This window comes from Thermobia domestica, chromosome 1 (assembly GCF_964235325.1).
Source record: "Thermobia domestica chromosome 1, izTheDome1.hap1.1, whole genome shotgun sequence".
Lineage (NCBI taxonomy): Eukaryota > Metazoa > Arthropoda > Insecta > Zygentoma > Lepismatidae > Thermobia > Thermobia domestica.
In genome coordinates, this window is record NC_137454.1 from 98,845,276 (window position 1) to 98,865,787 (window position 20,512).

The following is a 20,512-nucleotide window of genomic DNA, read 5'->3' on the forward strand; positions in this document are numbered from 1 at the left end:
TATGTTTATTAGAACAATTATTCCTTCAAACGATCGACCTATAGAAAATAAGAACCCTTCGCAAGCTTTGTTGCGCATAGTTCCAGGTTCGACTTGCTGCAGGAAGAATAGGATTTTCGGTTTTGACTCAGATCGAACTTATTGATTTCATTAATTGGTGTGTAATGCCCATTTCCAGCGCCAAAGGTGCTTACGTACTACTTTTTAAAGTAAATACTAGCTGAACTTGCGATATTTACACAGTTCTAGTATGTGTGTCAATCTCCTTCCCACTTCTCACAATATCTGTACAAGTCCCTTTACTGACATAAGTAAAGAACAGAAGACTCTCAAAGGGAGTGGATTGCTATAGACAAACATATAAATGTAGTATTTTAATATGTTGGGGTGAGTTTGTGGCAACTTGGATAAGCGACAGATGATACAAAATGCAAATATTTTTATTTCTTATATTTCCATATCCGAGTACGCCTCATTGCGGGTCTACAAGCCTTCGAAGTTGCCAGCTTGCAATAGGTTTTGTCATTCAGATTAAAGAAAAGCGCCTGAAATGTCCATCAACCCGCTATACGTAACTCCTCTACTGGTTGCCTTTCACAAGGGTGTCAACCTAGTGGCAATATTTAAACTAATAGGGCCAAAACGACCCTTAAAATGTGGAATAGAAAAGTAGACAAGATTCTTTTCTTTTCTTTTCTTTTTCTTTTTTTTTTTTAATGAATGAGAACTGGCAAATCCATACAAAATCTGGAATTGAGCAGAGAAAACGGCACGTTTGTAGCACTTTTCGTTTTCGAGATTTCACTGTCGAAAAGAATTGTCCACAAACATAAACATAGCACTTTAATATGGAGATTAGCCACAAATATATAAACCTAGCTTTTAACATATAGACCTATATCATAATCACTCTTTGAGGTTTGTTTATCCTAGGCTTCGTTCTTCCACAGCAGATAGAACCTGGGATCATACACACCGAGTCACTTAGCTACAGTTTATTAAGATGTGACAGCTTCTTGAGGTATTCAGGATCTGTAGAAGTTAAGAAGATAAGTATTCCACAAACAACGACTGACAGTGTTGCGCACGAGGCACAAGACGAGGTGAGACGAAAAACTTAGCTTCTTACTTCTCATTTTCGTAAATTCACAGAAATTTCGTTTTGATTCTTTTTTTTTTTTTTTTAAAAAAAAAAAAACTTTCACGTCTTAACTCGAGAAGCTTTTCGTCTGGTTTTTAAAATTCATGTACAAAATTTATGAACTGATTTCTATTTGCATTATTTATTTATTTATGTATTTATTGAAACGTGTACTATAGGTGATACATTTACATAACGTTTTTTAAAGTCCTTTGTTGTACCAAATATATGAACAATGAAATTATTATATTTTTAATAAAGCTATTAAAGTAAGTGCAAATTTTTCATAATTGAAAATGTTGAAGGTCATTGATCCTGGTTTCCTCACAGTAGAAAAAAGTGTTTTTTTTAAATTTCTTTCTTCGGTGACTGTAGGTTATCAAGTTTGTTTTATAACAGTTGATGGAAATAAATAGAACGCCATTGACTGTTCTACAGGATTTTTAATGAACTCATTTTATAGTTAGCTAGTAGATTGAAATAGTGTTCAAATTTTGGATCAAATGTGTTTGTCTATGTGTGAGAAATTTGAGAAATTTATTTTGGATTCATTCAAGTTGCTGACATTTTTTAATATTGTGCAGATTCATACCGTTGACGTATATTCTAATTTCGTCCTGACATATGAAAAAATATAGTATTTTCAACGTACGAATTGTTTTATAATCTTTCTCTATCATATTCATAAACCCTAGTGCTGGCATCTTCTGTCACTTGATCAATGTGATGACCAAAGCGTAGTAGGTAGTCAAAAAATTTAGAACACCAGTACAGTAAAAAAAAAAAATATATATATATATATATATATATATATATATATATATATATATATATATATATATATATATATATATATATATATATAAAATTTTATCTTGAAATGATGAGAGTTCTTCCGCGTTACAAGAGGTCCGTAAAGAGTGTGATAGATCATTTAAACCGTATTCATTATTGGAGTATATTCTGTAATGGCTTGTGTATCTTCAAACATCGATAAATGCTTTTCATTATGTTCGTAAATCACTTCATCAATGTATATATATACAGTTTTTGAGACCTAAGATTTGAGTGAAACTAGTGTTGCTCACGAGGCTTGAAAAAAATCTCGGCTCGTGGCTGGCGAGACAACCGAATATACTGAGCACACATCAAGCAATTAAAAGCATTTTGGCCAATCACAAATAATCCAATTTAAAATGCATCATCTGACCGACATAGCTCTTCATGGACTAAAGTGCCAGATACATTTTTTTTTCTTAGTACAAGCAAACAGTTGAAAATAAAGAGTCATAACATACTAACTACAAATTCCCAGTCATTTGCATACAAGCGACTCCTAATGCCTTAAAATTGATTATTATGGTGGAGACTTCTCATTTTTATTAGGTTTGTTTTACATCTGTGAAAAGGCTTTTGTTTCATAGCGTACTGGAAAGTGCGGGAGAATGAAGGACTGATTGCAAGCGAATGCAGGCGAGTAACACAGAGAAAAAAACGAGCGCAGAAGGAATATGGACTTACGCTATTTGTATAGTCACCGTTATTAGCAATATTTTGAGAAAATACATGTAATTTACTGAAGTGCAGTGCTTCTCTCATAGATTATATTGCAATTCTGTGCGTGTTGCATGTATTGATAAGTTCCTTAGACACTAGTCTTTCTTTGTGAAGTAATAGAATTCACTCGTAAATTTTAGATTTTTTTTTTTAAATTGACACTGCTCAATTACGTGTAATGTTCAATATCATCGTTCAGAACCTATTAGATTACTTCGAAAGTTATTTCTAAAAATATAATCGTAATTGGAGTAATAATATAGAGCAAGTATTGAAATTGTATGTCAAATAAGAGATAATAACGTTTTTTACACATTGATCGTTTTCTATAATGTGACAACAGTTTGAAGCAAACCATTTTATTTAAAACACTTTTCCCTCAATTTCCATCCCATAAAACCCTTCCCAACGTACAACTCATAACTCATTCTCGTACTTCCTTTAAATTACAAAACTCTTCCCTCCCCCAATTTTATGTCCCTTGACACTATCTGCCCATAATGCTCTTCTCTTTCTCTAACCGTTCCGCTCTTATATGACACTAGGGTTGTTCATTTAGTCCATTAGATCTGGATGCCTTGCGAGGAAATGGTTACATCAATTCTGCTTCATGTAATGGCCATTAGTCGAGATCGCTTCATGAATCATACTTCTTCGCCAAATATACAGTCTCTGTCTGGGAGAGACACCCTTTTAGTGATCAACAGGTATACGGATATGTAGCGCATGGGAGGAGGAGGAAGGACAGTTAATAGTTCATTAATGAAAAGGACAACCAATTCGGAATCACTTTTTTTTTTTTTTTTTTAATGAATGGGTTTAATGAGATAATCTTCACAAGCAAATCGATTTCTGTTCGACATACTTATTCTTAAATAGTGTATATGATTATTTATAGAAAGTAAAAAAAAAAAAAAAAAAAAAAAAAAAAAAAAACGGGTTGATAAATTCTTAATAATCAAACTTCTAGCAATATGATGTGTGTGAAAGATGGAAAACATGTTAAGTCATGTCACCAACACGAGAACAATGAGCCCGACATACTAAAGATAATAAAAAAAAAAAAATTACCATTTTTCTTTTCCTTGGATTTCATCATAAGTGAAAGGAGATAATAAATGCAACTTACTACAATCATAGATAATGTTATTCTACAACAGAAAATATGAACCTAAAGAATTTTCAGTATTACCATCCATAGAAATTACACAGTGCTGCCAGAAGAACATTCCCCAAAAATCTAAGTAAAAGTAGAGACTAGAAGAACGAACTCAATTGTATTTCATTACGTATCATGTTATTTTGGTATCCTGTGAACTCCAAAAATATCATACGCATTTGTTTTAAAGAAATTATTATTATTATTATTATTATTATTATTATTATTATTATTATTATTATTATTATTATTATTATTATTATTATTATTATTATTATTTGGAAAGTTTTTTCTTGTCTAATCCGTAATCTTACGTGTAAGACCTATGTTCATTTATGATATTCTTAACATCTTAGATATTCAACTGTATAAACAAACAAACAAACAAACAAACAAACAAACAAAAATCGAAGTATTTACAATTTCTGGAAGCTCTGAACTCCCGTATCTTCCTTTGCTTTGCCCTCTACCCGAAAATCAATAATAGTTTACAGGTTTGTGAGAAAATTAATAAATGTATTCGAGCCATTTATTTCAGACGTATATGCATTCGTTGACGTTTATAGAGTCCCTTTTCAGCTGCGAGGCTACATGATCTACAGTTACGTTACGTTACATGGATCTACAGTTTAAGCTGGAATCTGAACCACTATAATGCGCTCCCATCGGAAAACGAACCCGGGACCTCGTGCATCACAGGTGCACGCGTTAATTACTAGACCAGTAGGAAATAATAATAATAATAATAATAATAATAATAATAATAATAATAATAATAATAATAATAATAATAATAATAATAAATATAGAAACATTTCAGTTTGTGAGTAACGCTTATATTACAAAAGATTTGAGAATTACGGGAAGTATAAACATCTACGCGAAAATATTTAAAGCCTATATATTCTTAATCCTTATTATAAAAGGCGCCTCAGTGTGTTAGCCACGCTAATATCTAATAGTTCACAGTCAGGCTAATAGTTGTCACGAATTGCGCTGTCTTGTATCTAATATCAACAGATGTCGCTAGTGTACAAGCAATTTGCAGAAAGGCGAAGGATTCGGGAAACCTCTCTACAAACCTTTGAAGTGATACGGATCCCACTTGAATAGTAAGTCTCGTCCTATCAGCGTTACACAACGACGTATAGCCAAAGTTAAAAATGGATCTGAAAAGGTAAGGAGACGCATGTCGTCCCCCGTGACTATCTTTGCCCATTATAATTTTTTAAGGAAGTGGTGGAACGACGTAGATATTTTTGAAAATGACGGAACGGCGTCCTCCCGCATTCTCCCTAACTTTTCCCCATGCGCGTAGCAAAATCACAAAACATGAATCGAAACATTTTGTAAACTGCAACGTCGGGAGTTCTATATTTTTTAAAAATCAGATGATTATAGTTATTTACCTTATTTTTGCACATGTGCTTGTGTCGTGTGACAAAACGGAACTGAAAAAGAAGTGGGAGGAGTATCTAAGTACGTGTTTGGTACACACACATATACACACACACACACACACATACATACATTGTGTTCATTTGTGAGAGTGTGCGATAAAAGTGTTGAAAATGCGTTGGGAGCGACAATGCTACCGAAGTATTAATATCCTGCCTCTTGTTAATGGTTTGTTTACATTGGCCGCCATTTTGCGACGAGGTTGAGTTCCGCTGCTTACACAAGTGAACTATACGACATAAGGGAATAAAGGCAATAGCAGCAGGGCAGGTAGGGTTGTTGTTGATAACACAACCACCACGGAGGAGAGGGCGGAAGAGGGGGAGAATGACGCGTCGTACAACAGAGTGGAGGAGGCTTTTGTTGGCTGATGAGTGTTTGTGAATATAGGTGCAGAATTAGAGGGTTGGACTACCACGAAAACAGACCGTATAAGCGTATGCAATATTTATAGGTAAATGTTTGGGGACGATTTTTTTTCTTTTTAATGCATATAAACTCCCTAACGTATAGATGTAGAATAACAGGATCGAATTGAACCCTTCCCCCACTCCAACCCCCCGTTTTTGCGCGCGACACATTGATCTGTTTGGCCGGAGAAGAATCAATAGGTTTGTGGTGCAGCGAAAGGCCGCGAGATGCCCTGTGAGAGGACTTCACCCACCTTGATGACAACGCGGACTCCGATGAAAGTGAATCACGTACCACCGAGATCGTTTTACGTTATTTGATATGTCGCCAGCCGCAAGTGTCACCTTGCTTATTAATCTCAAAACAACGCAAACAATTGGATGTACCTAACTAGTAGAATTATTGACAAAAACATCTTTCGTGAAAGACTTTCTATATTTTATCGGCATCCCTTTCAAATAAAGGTATAGTACTTAACCTTGTAATAAATTACGCATAATCAGTGGCGTATACAAAACAGGATGGTTCCGAGTTTGAACTTCCCCTTCAACAAGATATGAAAAAAATAAGCATTTACGATATTAAGAAATTGACTCGTGTTCTAAAACGATATGAGTTTGGTGCTTGACTATCCTCCCCCCCCCCCCCCTTGATGAAATTATGTGTACGTCACTGCGTATAACAATACAACTTTTGTAATCTTACTTACGCCCAAGTAATTAAGAACTGGCCTTATTTACACAGCTTGAAACGAATAAATTGTTGTTGTATTTGAAGTCAAAATTATTCGACAATTTTTTTCTAACATTCACAACATTTATGTTACTTATTAGAAGCGCAATAGTCTAACCTCTGGAAAGAAATCTAAATATGAACATAAATTGTGATATTTGTATTTCAACTTAAAATCATTTCACGCATTTGCTTCATTGATTAATTGATACAGTTTTTAGTCAAAGCTGTGGCACTATCCCAATGGCGTACGGAAAAGAGAAACGTTCCGGGTTTTAACCTCCCCTTAAACAACATACAAAAAATACACACTTGCGATATTAAGATACATAGACCAATACAAAAATTGTGAAACGATATGAATTTGAGAGTTTGAATCAATACGTATTGAATTGGGGGGGGGGACACGGTGGCTCAGTGGTAAAGCACTTACCTTTTGTATTTCGGATCCCTGGTTCGATCCACGGCCAATATAGTATGTGGTGGGCAACATCGCATCCGTGGGTTTTTCTCGGGATTCTCCCGCAATCTAATTCCACTAATTCTTCCATACCATTCACATGCCTTAATCATCCGTCTCCCTTAGCCTAAAAGGTATAATCATCGGACGTTTCATTTTCATACTCAATGAAATTCTGCGTACACTTTTGAATACCTACGGTATTGTCCCTTTAATATTTCTTGTGATAATTTTTTTTCTTATTTGTGTGAGCTGCCTATGGAGTATCGGTGGTGTTTTTCTATTTAAAGGATTACTTGGTGCATAACGTCCTTTTTTCAGAGCTGAGTCTATATGAGATATGGCCTTAAGAGTTTCTGAACCACATGTATCCAGTTCTCTTGCACGAAAAGCATGTATAATTATAATCATCCATAATATAACCATCTCAGCTGACGATGTGTCCTCTAAGAGACCGTAGGGTGGGAAGATACGGGGGATTAGAAAACTCTTCAAACTAATATATAATAAAATTAATTTTTAAAGGTATAAGCTAATATCTCTTATAAGCTTAACAAAGTTCTTCTGAAGGTTTGTCCGCGTACAGCCTTGTCAGGTACGTACACATAACTTTATTTCGGAGGGCCCAGATTCAATATGAGGATAAATTACATTAAAATTTCAAAAATCACACCTAAAATTAGACTAGGTCAACAGAAACGTCAAAATTTGGGGAAGAGGGGTCCGAACTCCCAGGACCCATTTCCTGCGTATTCCCCTCAGCCTTGTAGAAAATTTTATATAAGATTATATACTTATGTATATAAAAACTAGACTATACCGCTAAGAATAATTTTGTTCAAGTCTTTAACATTTCAATAATAATAATAATAATAATAATAATAATAATAATAATAATAATAATAATAATAATAATAATAATAATAATAATAATAATAATAATAATAATTTCTGTAGAGCCTGAGTCGAAACTGATACAATGTACAGTATTACCATTCAAGATTACTATTATTTATTCCTTTTATGCAAGTACATAGAAAAAATTGAGTTTCTAGAAATTAGTGAAATATTTATTACAAAATTTGATCCCAATATGATGGATGGATAAAACATTAAATTTCAAAAAAAAAAAGTAAGAAAATAAACATTAAATTCACAAACTTAAGAAAAGAGAAAACGATAAAAGTATTAAAATCAAAGTAATTTTGATACTCAATGCTCCTACTCGCCAGAAGGAATTGAAATATAAGAAAGGAAAACAAAAACTTAATTTATTCAATAACTACATCAACTTTGCTTGTAACAAAAAAAAAATCCTTTTGCAGGAAATGAGCGAAAAAGGAAAAAAATAATAAAGTACAAGTATTTTTAGTGTGGTAATAGACGAGAAAACTTACCAGTTTAGTCCGCGCGTCAAACCGTCCTGCTTCATATTTATCTTTTTTTTAAAAAAAAAAAAAAAAGAAACATGAAAGAAAGGAAGAAAATAAAAACGTGTCTACATTTGCATATGTAATAGTCGTTTAGTGAGAGCTTTTCCTTGTTATTATCGCGCAGACCTCCTGTTCTGTCTAATTACCTCAATTACTTCTTACCTCGCCCTTCTACATCTATTACCCTCGGCACGTAACTAACTAACAGTTCGAGGTAGCCTTCTTCTTGTTATTCTTTCTTATTAATTTTAGATTATCATTTTCCTTTTTTTTTCTTTTCCTATCCTTTCACTTGGAAGAAGAATCACCATACATACGATGATAGCCGTACAGATGATAAAACGGAATTATGACGTAAGAAAGGGGTAAAAATAACAAGTACAGTAGTTTGAAAAATAGCCAAAACAACAAAATTATTTTTTTTTAAAAAAAGTAAAACGTAATAGTTTAAAATAAGTGAGATAAAACATGTTTTAAATTTTCATACTTAGCTTATATTATAATTTCACGCACAACATTACCTTCAGAATAAATTTTGTTCACGAGACGAGGAATTTTTTGACTTGTCTCGAAAACTGGCAATTCTCGTCTCGTCTCGAAAGCGAGACAAGAAACACGGCAATTCTCGACTCATTTCAAAAGCGAGACAAGAAGAAACATGGCAATTTTTGCCTCGTTTCGAAACTTTTCATATCTCGTGGGGCAACACTAGTTTATGCAAGTCTTAGAATTCAAATTCCATTTTAGTGTTACATGATCCATTTATAAAAACTATAAATAGATAAAGTGATTTGTACGAACATTTCTCAACGTTTAAAGACGCACAAGTGATTACAGATTATATCCCAATAATAAACATGTTTTAAATGTTATAACACACTCTTCTCAATGAAGGATTTTGATAAATTCTAAATAAAATTAAGAAGAAAAAAATCAGGACATAAACGTCATACATAAATTTACAAAATGAGGCATGAAAAACTTCAAGACGAGATGGAAAAGGCTCGAAATTGTTTCCATACGTTTATATTTGTAAGAGATAATGAAATGTAGTTGAGAAGATCACAAACCTTTAGGAACTGATGGAAGTCGGGTGACCTGTTCTCCATTGGATTATTCGAGAGAAGAATTGGGTTAGATAAATATAAATGTATGGCAAAATATACTTCACAATTGTATTTCTCTTAAAATTCTAGCCCTGTTTGATATATTACAAGGACTCTCTTCCTATTTAAAACAAATCGAGTGAGATACAAGATGGTCGAATTCAAGATGATGAACATAACAAGACTATCCTCTAATATATGTCTACCGCCTCGCAGTGTCCATTTGAATGTGTTTTTGCTTTCAATCTCTTTACAAGTTTTACAAATATACATTGTGTAATTTTCAGACTTCAAACATATTGTTCTGGCCTATTCTGATTAATCAGATTTTTGACCACTATGCCCGTCGTTATGGACAAAAGCACTTTCAATTTTGCTTAGGCTCGTTTTTTTGATATTTCCCAATTCGCTGCCAAGTTTGGTCAACAAAGTCGATTTCGACCCCGCAAGGTTTAATTATAAGTGGTACCACCTATGGATAGCTATGTAAGGATAAGTGGGCTAGAACCTTCATTCGGCCAGAACATTCAGACAGACTTTTTATTTTTAGGTTATCTTGTTTTTATGTTTATATAGTAGGCTATAAATATTGCTTATAGATAAATTTTTATGCTTTGAAAATAGAAAAATAGGTAATCAGAATTTATTTTCTGTCTGTACGTACAGTATATAATAGGCGGACCCTGTTACGTTTATGATAAAAGTGAATGGTAGTAGTAGTGAATAGTCCACTTCCAACACCTGCTGTGTTATATTGATCGGTGGAAACAATGAAGAGGCATCGAGTGGTGGAAGCCGCCGTATAACCCTCCTCTCGGCTACAGCATTCGTTCGTTGGTCCACCATTTCTCTCTCATTTTCATCTCTATCTCTTTTTTGTGCGGCTGTTGAGAAGGGAGGGGCTTCTTGATTGAGATGTATTAACCGCAAGCGCTTCTAATACAACGAACAGAAAAGAAAAAAAAACAAGATAAATATATACATTGATATTTTTCTCTCATAACGAGAATCAATTCTCAGAAACAAATTTAGTGCTAAATTCTATATATATACATTTTTCTCTACTTCGTAGAATTCTCAAAACATTATTAGAAATATACTTAAAATTAATTTCATAGTTAATGATAGTTTTAGCTTATTATATCTAAATAAGCAAGAGTGTGTATTGTTCTCTTGCTAGTATCACAATGAAAGGCTTGATAGAGTTATATTTAACGTCAGTCTTTGTGTCTGTTACTGTAGGCCATTAATGTCAATCTTTAGGGCCATAAACATTCGTATTTGTCGACTTTCTCAAAAACTACACATAAGAATTTACCGTAATTTTGTTTACCTTCATGTTTACCTACCGACTCACATCCGAGTACAACACTAGAATATCTTGATCTACTATCAAAAATGGATTCAAACCATTGTATGTCTCTTTTTTTAAATCAATCTAGTTATCACAGTGCGAGAAATGTTTAAAAAGTTAAATACTTTTTCCTGGATAACTCACAAACTTAAAAGAAAATCTTGTGCACTTACGATAATGTTTTATTAGTAGGTATCCTACGATCAGATTTCAATTTTGTTTTTCTTTCTTCGTTAGTTGTCTATACATTTATAATATAAGGAGACGTCACACAGCAAAATGGAAAGAGGACTAGAAAGAAGGGACAAAATTTCTCTGATGCAAAGGATTTATATGAAAGAAATTCATGTTGGTATAACAAAAGATTAAGTGATAATAGTTTGCAAAGAACGTGAGAATTTTTCTATAGAAGATAGATGTACAGTGGAGGAGCAGACCGCTGTGGACATCCATCAACATCCATTACTGCGAAAGACACTAATCGTATAAAAGAAGTTACTCAAAGTGATCGACGATATAGCATTATAGTGCACGAGACATTATTGACATATCACTTAATTAGCATTAATTACATTTCCAGTAAACATTTATTTGAGTCTTAAGAAGGTGACCAGCCTTTTTGTTTCACGCACGTTATAAGCGAAACAGCTCTCTTCCCACAGAATTATATTACTTTTTGCTCCGGAATTGTTACATTGGACGAAATCTGGACCCATTATTTTAATTGATTAGATATAAGTTTAGAGTCCCTTTCAACACCGAGACTATGTAAACTGTAGGCCAACAACTTAACGTGGGATCCGAAACCACACGAGCTCTCACTGGGAGCCAATCCTGGATTTTCCGCGCATAAGGCAGGTACGATAACCCTATACAACCATAACTGAGCTCCCCATAATTTTGAGTCTCAGACAGAAAAAGAAAATGGAAAGCAGATCATGTTATGGAAACATCCATCGGCACTAACGCCAAGAAATTTCGTATGCAACATTTCATTTGGAAGGTGATGCTTCTTTCTGTCTTCTTGGATGTTGTAGCTGTGTTGTGTTTTTGTGTGTGATCTACTGTGATACAAAAGTTATGCTGAATTTAATAGTGTTGCTCATGAGAAGAGAAGTACGTTTTAAATTCGAGATGAGACAAAACAAACGTCAATTCTCGTCTTGAAAACCACGATAATTCATGTTTTCGTGGAAAACACTAGTTTACCTGAGTCTTAGACCTGAAACACTGTATTGGTGTTACATGATTCATAATATAAAAACTATAAATTGATAAACATAATTAACAGCATTGAGCAACGCTTAAAGATACGCAAGTCATTACAATACTCTCCAATAAGGGATATGGTTTAAATATTATTAAACGGCGTGACAAACATCTTGGCATTTGAAAGCGGCGCTCAAAGTTCCCTTTAAATGCTGCTAGCAAATGAGAGGACAGCGATATTGCCACGTTTATTTTATATACATCCACGTTTGTCCCTTGCTACCTGATCGCGCTGAAGTTCTTCTGCTTAGCCATAGCCACACCCATTTACTACTCGGCAACGTCGCGTCAGGAATACGCGACAAAACGTACTAGCGACAAAACGTACCACCGACAAAACGTACCACTTACCCTGAGGGATGCTTGGGAAGGGTTCTCTAAAAACACTTTAAATAATGACAAGCGACAAAACGTACCACTTGCCTGGAGGGCTACTTGCGAAGAGTCTTCCAACCAGCCATCAAATAATGACAGGCGACAAAACGTACCACTTGATAGGACAGCATAAGTATATATATATTGGCCAAAATAAGGTTAAAAGTTGAACAGATTGGTGGTGAGAAAAGTACCGATGCAAGACCAAGACTACGACTAAGGCTAAGACTAAGACCATACCTGCAAGATTCTCGCCAGACCAAGACCAGCAAGAATCTTGCATATGCAATATTTAAATATTTGCTGATTTCCATCACACTTTATCCAGGCTTTGGACCAGGGACGGATAGGTATTATTAGAGGGGCGCGAGCGCCTTCTCCCACAAGGGCCACCAGCATCTCAATGTCACAAATCAAGTTGCACAGTTTTCTTTCTACAGTAAGTCAATAGTATTAACAATTGACAATTAAAACCTGATATTCTTTCATCAGTATATTACTCTGAATTGTTCAAAATATTATATGAAGTTCAAGGAGAACGTATACTATATTACAAAATTAGCAGATGTTTTAGTGTACTAGTTTTTGATGCTACTGTATCTATCACTTTTGCATTCGAAATATTTTTTAATAAATCTTTTTCAATAGACATCAACATAAATGTTTTCAAATGTTTCTGAGACATGGTACTCGTTATTAGCCTATTTTTAATGTATTTCAGTTTATTTCAGTTTTGAAAAATTTCTTTCACATGTTACCTGAGTTACGGGCAAAGTCAATAAAAATTTGTATGCTGGAAACCTGGATAAATATTGCTGGAAAATTTACAATTCTGCAAAATTAAAAAACAGCACATTGGACAATTTTGCAACACGTTTTGCATTCGCTTTTCTTGTAAAGAAATGTATTTTCTCCTAATTCTGAATCACTTGCACCATCAGCACAGTCATTTTTTCTCGGTTGTGCTCGTCATCAAGACTGACTTTCAAGAATATCCACGTCCTTCAAAAGTCCAAGAGAATACATTTATAGTATCCTTGGAAACTTCTTTACTGAAGTTTTCAGAAAATATGTAAGTTTATCGAAAGGCACGTCTGGAAGTTCTGTTATTTGGTTGAAGTATCTAGGGTCCAAATAATCCATAAAGTACATTGCTTCTTGAATCTTGAAGAAATACTCGAAAAAACCATGTCCAATATTGTGTTGAATGCGTCGATGCAGTACCTGGTCATTGGATAGAAGCAGCTTCATCTTCATATTCACAGGAAAATCTTTGTCCATCTCTGAAGGCGAATTGTCGACAGGTCAATAGAAAAAAAAAGTCACGTTCTAAGTCTTCAAATTTGTTATTGGCCCATTCTGCAAAGCTTAATGCGTTCTTAACGGATTCAAAATCATCTCTCTACTCTTTCACTTGGAACAGAGTAGTCTGCACCATCCGATTGGACTACACTAGCAGCACCCTCTATTTGGAGATAATTTGACACAGAGGTCGTCACTTGAAATATCTTAAGGAACATTTGTGCTGTCCGAATTGTTTTGAACTTGAGAAGATCTTTTATATATCCTTTCGCTTTACACCTAGCTTTAGGTTTGATATTTTCTGTAGAAGCAATTTTCTTAATTATTATGGTCAACTCTATATATAAAGCACTTTCTGGGTTCGAAAAATGACCAAACTTTTTCTGATAAACAGTGTGTTTTCTACCATCTTGTTTCCGCAATAACTGTAAGACGCCTTTGTTAACATTTGATCTTCCAAATGTCCATTCGCTGATAAGACTCACGCATCAAGATCGCACAGTCATTCAGCAGAACAATGACACAGAATCAATGCATTTTTTTTTTTTTTTGTCAGATCACATATGACATGATTGAGTATATGAGCGTAACACCGCACGTGTAACTGAGTTTCTTAATGGTTAAGCGGTTAGCGTATGCGCCTTTGTCGTGGGAGACCTGGGTTCGATTCCTGGCGGGAGCTCATGTGCTTCGGATTTCCCGTAAATCAGTATGTCCCGTCTCATATAGCCAGGTTGCTAAAAGGGCCGTTAAACTCAAAATCAACTAAATCACACGTGTAACTGATCATAGGTGAATTGAAAAAATCCGAATATTGTCCTTGCATGTTACTTGAGCCATCGGTTGAATTTCCAATACACTTCTTAATATCAAGGTTCAACTTCTGCAGAATTTCCAGCAGTAAACCGCAAGGACACTAGCCTGTGGTAGATATGCATTTTGCAATGACAACAATACTTTAACAACCATTTTAACAACATACCGTAAAACAACAGAGCACTGGCCTGAAACTACTATATCTTGAGCAGTGTCTAATAGAACAGAAAATACTGAAGCTTGAGAGACTTCTTTCGAAATATCTTCTCTGATAAGTGTGTTGATAGAATTCAAAACATAATTCACCGTGTTTAGTAAAAGTTATGCGACCACTATCCTGCTTACTTCCTCGTATATGACTCTTCTCGGTGATCTCATCTAAATTACTTTTAAGCGGAAGATCAAATTTGCTTAAGAAAGGAATAATATCCAAAAAGTTTCCAAGATCTATAGCTGTGTCTTTCAGTTTATAGGCGGTTACATTTCCTCTGTAAATGAGCCCTCTTTTACCAATGAGTTTCTGCACTTTGACAACTCGATACATTACCTGTCTGTTCTTGTCAACCTTATACTGCCGTTGTTTTACTTGTTCATGAGGAAGTAGTTTCTGAACATTATGTTCTCTTTTGTTAGATATGTAAGCACCCACATTAGTCTAATGTATTTTGGAAGACTCGTGTTCTCTTACTCGATGATAAACGTGTATAATGTTACGTTTAAGAGAAGTTTGTTCGATCTGGAGAATAATCTATGAACACACTGAAAAAAAAAATGCTTGAAGTGGTACGTTTTGTCGCGGATTAAATATCCGAAATGTTTTAATTAGTCCAAGACAGGTTGTAATTTATGTAAGTGGTACGTTTTGTCGTGGAATAAATATCAGAAATGCTTTAATTAATCCATGACAGGTTGTCACTTGTGACAGGTCGTCAAAAGTGGTACGTTTTGTCGCGAAAATTCAAGTGGTACGTTTTGTCGCTGGTACGTTTTGTCGGGACACCCGCGTCAGAGCTTGCGTTTTATTCGTTTAGCTGAAATGCCAAGATGTTTGTCACAGGCTTTAATTCACACTCTTCATGCATCTCTCGTGAGATGGAAGGATTCAAGACAGGTTGTAATTTATGTAAGTGGTACGTTTTGTCGTGGAATAAATATCAGAAATGCTTTAATTAATCCATGACAGGTTGTCACTTGTGACAGGTCGTCAAAAGTGGTACGTTTTGTCGCGAAAATTCAAGTGGTACGTTTTGTCGCTGGTACGTTTTGTCGGGACACCCGCGTCAGAGCTTGCGTTTTATTCGTTTAGCTGAAATGCCAAGATGTTTGTCACAGGCTTTAATTCACACTCTTCATGCATCTCTCGTGAGATGGAAGGATTCTTGTAACTTTTTACTTGAAATTAATGCAAAAATAAAGGTAAGTTTACAAAATGAGGCGAGAAAATGTTGAGACGAGACGAACAAAACTTATGTCTCGTCTCATGAGCAATACTTGAATTTATACCATAGATACGAAAGGCATTAATCAATGAGACGTTGTAAATTGTCACACGATTTCTTTTTCTTCAGGAAAATACCTCAAACCACCCATCTAACAAAGCAGAAGCTGTCACCCAAAGGACAGAAGAATCCACTATATTCACGTGACTTGACATCTAGCGAATATAATTTGTTTCTAAAATTCCAGAAACATTTCCATACTTACAAATATTCCAGCGAAATATATTTTATGAGCGATGTTGACCAGTGGCTTACTGGAGTAAGAAAAAATATTCACTACTAATACAAATATTCAGCTGCAATAGAAGAGGTACCGAAGTGTGATCTGATAATGTTCAGGAAGAAAATTATAGTAAAATAATAATAATAGTAATAATAATAATGTCACTTGGAAGTAAGATGGGACATATCCATACATCTTATGATCATTTTTGTGAATTATGATCAAACTGTTATATTTACAGAGTACAACAGGAAGTACAAACTGTTATATTCATGTTTATATGGTATCAAAAAAATATATATATTTGTTTAGACGTTAGTTGCGGCAAATACAAGAGGTTTATGATGAAGTAGTAAAGTAACACGCATTTTACTCAATGAATCTTACTTTTTATTTCCTCACTAATTTCATTCTGATTTGTACGCTGAAAACTTCTGTGTAACCTTTCTTACCTTAATATAATACAACTTTTTAAAAGATAACTATCTCTCTTCAAAATAACAGCAACAGAGATGTGTTGTCAAAATTTTAAAACATGTGTAGCTAAAATGTTTTGATTAAACTCGATATACCAATGAACTACTAGTTAACAAGCATCCCCAAGCATTTATTCATTTGATTTTTTTTTTTTTAAGTTATGTTACGGAATTACTTATCAAGAAATCAGAAAGAACGAAAAGAACTAAAGAAGAGCTCAGCAAAACAGTAAACTCCTTTTTTTCTATCTTTTTTTTTCCCTTTCGCATCTTCATTCCTACTGAAATCGACAGCTTAATGACATTTTAAAGCCTGTTCTCACCACTGTTTGACCATCATCAGGTTGATGATGATGATCATGACGATAAGATACCCAACGAATTGCTCGAGTCAAGCAAGAGCGAGTTTCAACCACCAATCAGTCAGAAATAATTACTTGGAGACACCAATCATTTTGTCTTATCTGATCTCACTACAAAACTCTTTTTTTTTTTTTTTCTTTAAAAGGCACGGTCGGTGCATCCGGCAGCTAGGCAGGCAGGTTAAGATGTTTTGGAAACTCTCAAGCAGGGTTGCCAACATAAATTATTTTCTGGTTAAATCTACAAGTGTTTTGTTATAGTAAAGGTTTCTGTCACTTTTTCATGTTAGTTTCCTTTCGAGGAAGAGTATTCCTTCAAAAAAAAAAAAAAAAAAAAAGTGTAAAATGAATAAAACAGATGGACACGGATATAACATTGCCGCTAGGAAGAACTACTGTTTTAGTTTGAAGTACGTTGCTTTGGTTTATATATAATTTTAAAGATAGGAACAAAAACACATACTTTCTCTATAGAGGAGGTAACTTCACGTCAATTCCAGTGGCGGATCTAGCCCGGGGCCGGAGGGACCTAGGCCCCCCAAATTTTTGAGTGATAAAAACAATGTAAGGTATATTTATATATATTTTGAAAGTTAATAGTAAACTACTGATATACCCATCATAGTCTGGGTTCTGGCTACCCCCTGTTTTTACCTTCTTGATCCGACACTGGTTAATTCTGTTTATTTCGCAACTTCCAAATACAGTCTAACAGGACAATTTAGATTCCAATTAACTACAGTAGAAAAGGAAGTCGACCAGGACTTATATTTAAAGGAATCATTCTGGAATTCTCTTGGTGAAATGGGAGGAAACTCTTGGAAATACCTCATTCAGGATGGTCAGATATCGGATTCGAATTCAGAACTTCCCGAATGCAAAGTAACAATTATTTCCACTAACCCATATTTGCTCGTAGTCCCAGAAAGTTTGCGAATATATGGGCTGCCCTACAACGTTGGATTGGTAGTGCAGTAAATGTGGCCACCTCGTTCGCCGGATCTTGCTAAACGCAATTTTGTCTTACGGCGATTCTCTTAAGAAGTCCAGTTTACGTACTTACTGTTAGCTTTTTTTTTTTTTTTTTTGTGTGTGTGTGTGTATAACCTTTGCGGCCAGATAACATATGCATTGAAGACCAAACTCACCGGAATGTTTGCTAAGGGTGCAGAAAGAATTTAATTATAATCTCGATCTAATCATACGTTGTTTGACCAATGTGCACACAATGCAAGATATGATTAATGCATCCTAATAGGACAGGGTACATCTATGTAAAGTACTAAATGTAAGTTTTAGCCACAAAACCTGCACATCACATTTTAATGATAATGTGTTTCTTAAATACGCCAAAATGATTTTCACCATAGGCTAAACATTAGTCAATACATGTTTATACCAACCAGAAGTTTCTTATTAAGCAGCATACACAGTATCAATGTTTTTATAACAAGGTACTGTACTTTTAATCACATTACATACACATCACATTACACATTAGAATTCTATGAGAGGTTTCTAATATAGATAATCCTAAAAAAAAAAAAAAAGCCACAATTCTCTACTTGATTTACAGTATGTGAACATATGGAGTGTTCCGAATAGTAAGGGCGACCTCACCGAAGTCTTGTTTCCTGAAAATGCACTCTGGACGTTCGAAATGACCATCCAGTTATTTTGAAACTATTATTATTATTATTATTATTATTATTATTATTATTATTATTATTATTATTATTATTATTATTATTATTATTATTATTATTATTATTATTATTATTATTATTATTATTATTATTTTCTAAAGGAAAGAGGAGTGAATTCCACAAACCATGCATATAGGTACGAGAAATGGTCGCCACAATAGTTTGGTACTAGTATTCGAACTTCTCAAATGTAACTTCCGAGCGTTCATATTGCATAACTTTTGTTCAATTCACCCTCACTACCCAGAATGTCTTTATATACGAAGAGAATGCTTTTGTTGTTTTAAGAGTTTTTAACTTCCACTCCCCGAAATTCGAAATTGTTTTAAGATTACACCCTCTAAAGCCTACGATGTAAGCCATATAGGGTCATAAGATGCATAGAGTGGAGCCAGAGGTGTCCACAGGTGAGTTAATTTGAAAAGGGGGAGAAGGGTAAATTTGGGACCAGAAATAGTAAATTTGGGGAGTGAAAGATAAACTGATAAATTTGGGAGTTGCGCCCAAGCCTTTGAGGTGGATGGGAAAGAGCAGTCTTGGGTGAGACCAATTTCCACTGAACTCAAGGACATTACTTCATCCTTTTTTCCCCAAAATGGCTTTATCTTATAATGTTACACGCGGTTCTCTATAGCAAGCAATGTGTAGACACTAAGAAGTTTGACAGGGTCTCGTTAGATAAGCAAGGTTGAGACGTTCTGATTCAGGCAAATGTTGTTACATCAAATTACGATTTTCAAGATTTAAGGTATTGGCAACTCTGATTTTGGAACAAGAAGAAGCGGAAATGCGTGACTTTTCCAGTCAGTGAAAGAAAAAGAGAAAGAAAGAAAGAAATGAAAAGAACAGGTTTCTTCTTTATTGAAGAGTTTTGTTTTCTGTTTTTAATTTTTTCTTAGTTACCTGTCTTTCGACACTGTCGACATCTGGTCTGCTCATCAACCTTATATTGCCACTATTTTAATAGCAAATATTCTTATAGATAAAAAAAAAAAGTGGTTAAATTAACCCGTCCTTCTTTCCCCTCCTTCATTACCTTCACATCATTCATTGTCGTTATTAGAGTAGCTTATCAGTCCACTTAATAAAGTCAGACACGGAATATTTAATGACCTAATTAAAAAAAAAAAAAAAAAGCTCAACCAAATTTAGATATAAAGTTATCACGCCGACTACCCAATTGAACTTAATTGAATATATTGTTTAGGGAACTTTTAACTATGATATACCACTATATTGTTCGTTATATTATAAATAGCGTATTCTTAGCTTATACAAAGTAGTGCAGTTCATGAGACGAGACGATAAATGAGGTTTTCTCGTCTTGTCATGTAAGTTTTTGTAGAACTCATCTTGTCTCGTCTAGTTTTGTAAAATTATGTACAAAATTTGTGCCTTACCCAGAGACGGATCTAGAAGGTGAAAACGGGGGGGGGGGAGCAACCAGAGTCCAGACTATAGTAAATATATCATGAGTTTAATATAAACTCCCAAAAAAAAAATATATAAATAATAGCTTAAATTATTATTGTCACTCAAAAAGCTGGGGGTCTAGGATTCCCCGGACCTGGGCTAGATCCACTACTGGCCCTATCTTTGCTTTATTTAATGTAGACGTTATCAGAATTCTTCCGTGCTACAAGAGGTCCCAGAAGGGTGTGATATAATACCAT

General features: G+C 34.5%; 1 protein-coding gene across 1 annotated transcript in view; it reads right to left on the minus strand.

Moving 5' to 3' along the window:
• LOC145687619 (T-box transcription factor TBX10-like) overlaps window positions 1-20,512 on the minus strand; it is a 251,724-nt gene that overhangs the window by 123,110 nt on the left and 108,102 nt on the right. The window lies entirely within an intron of this gene.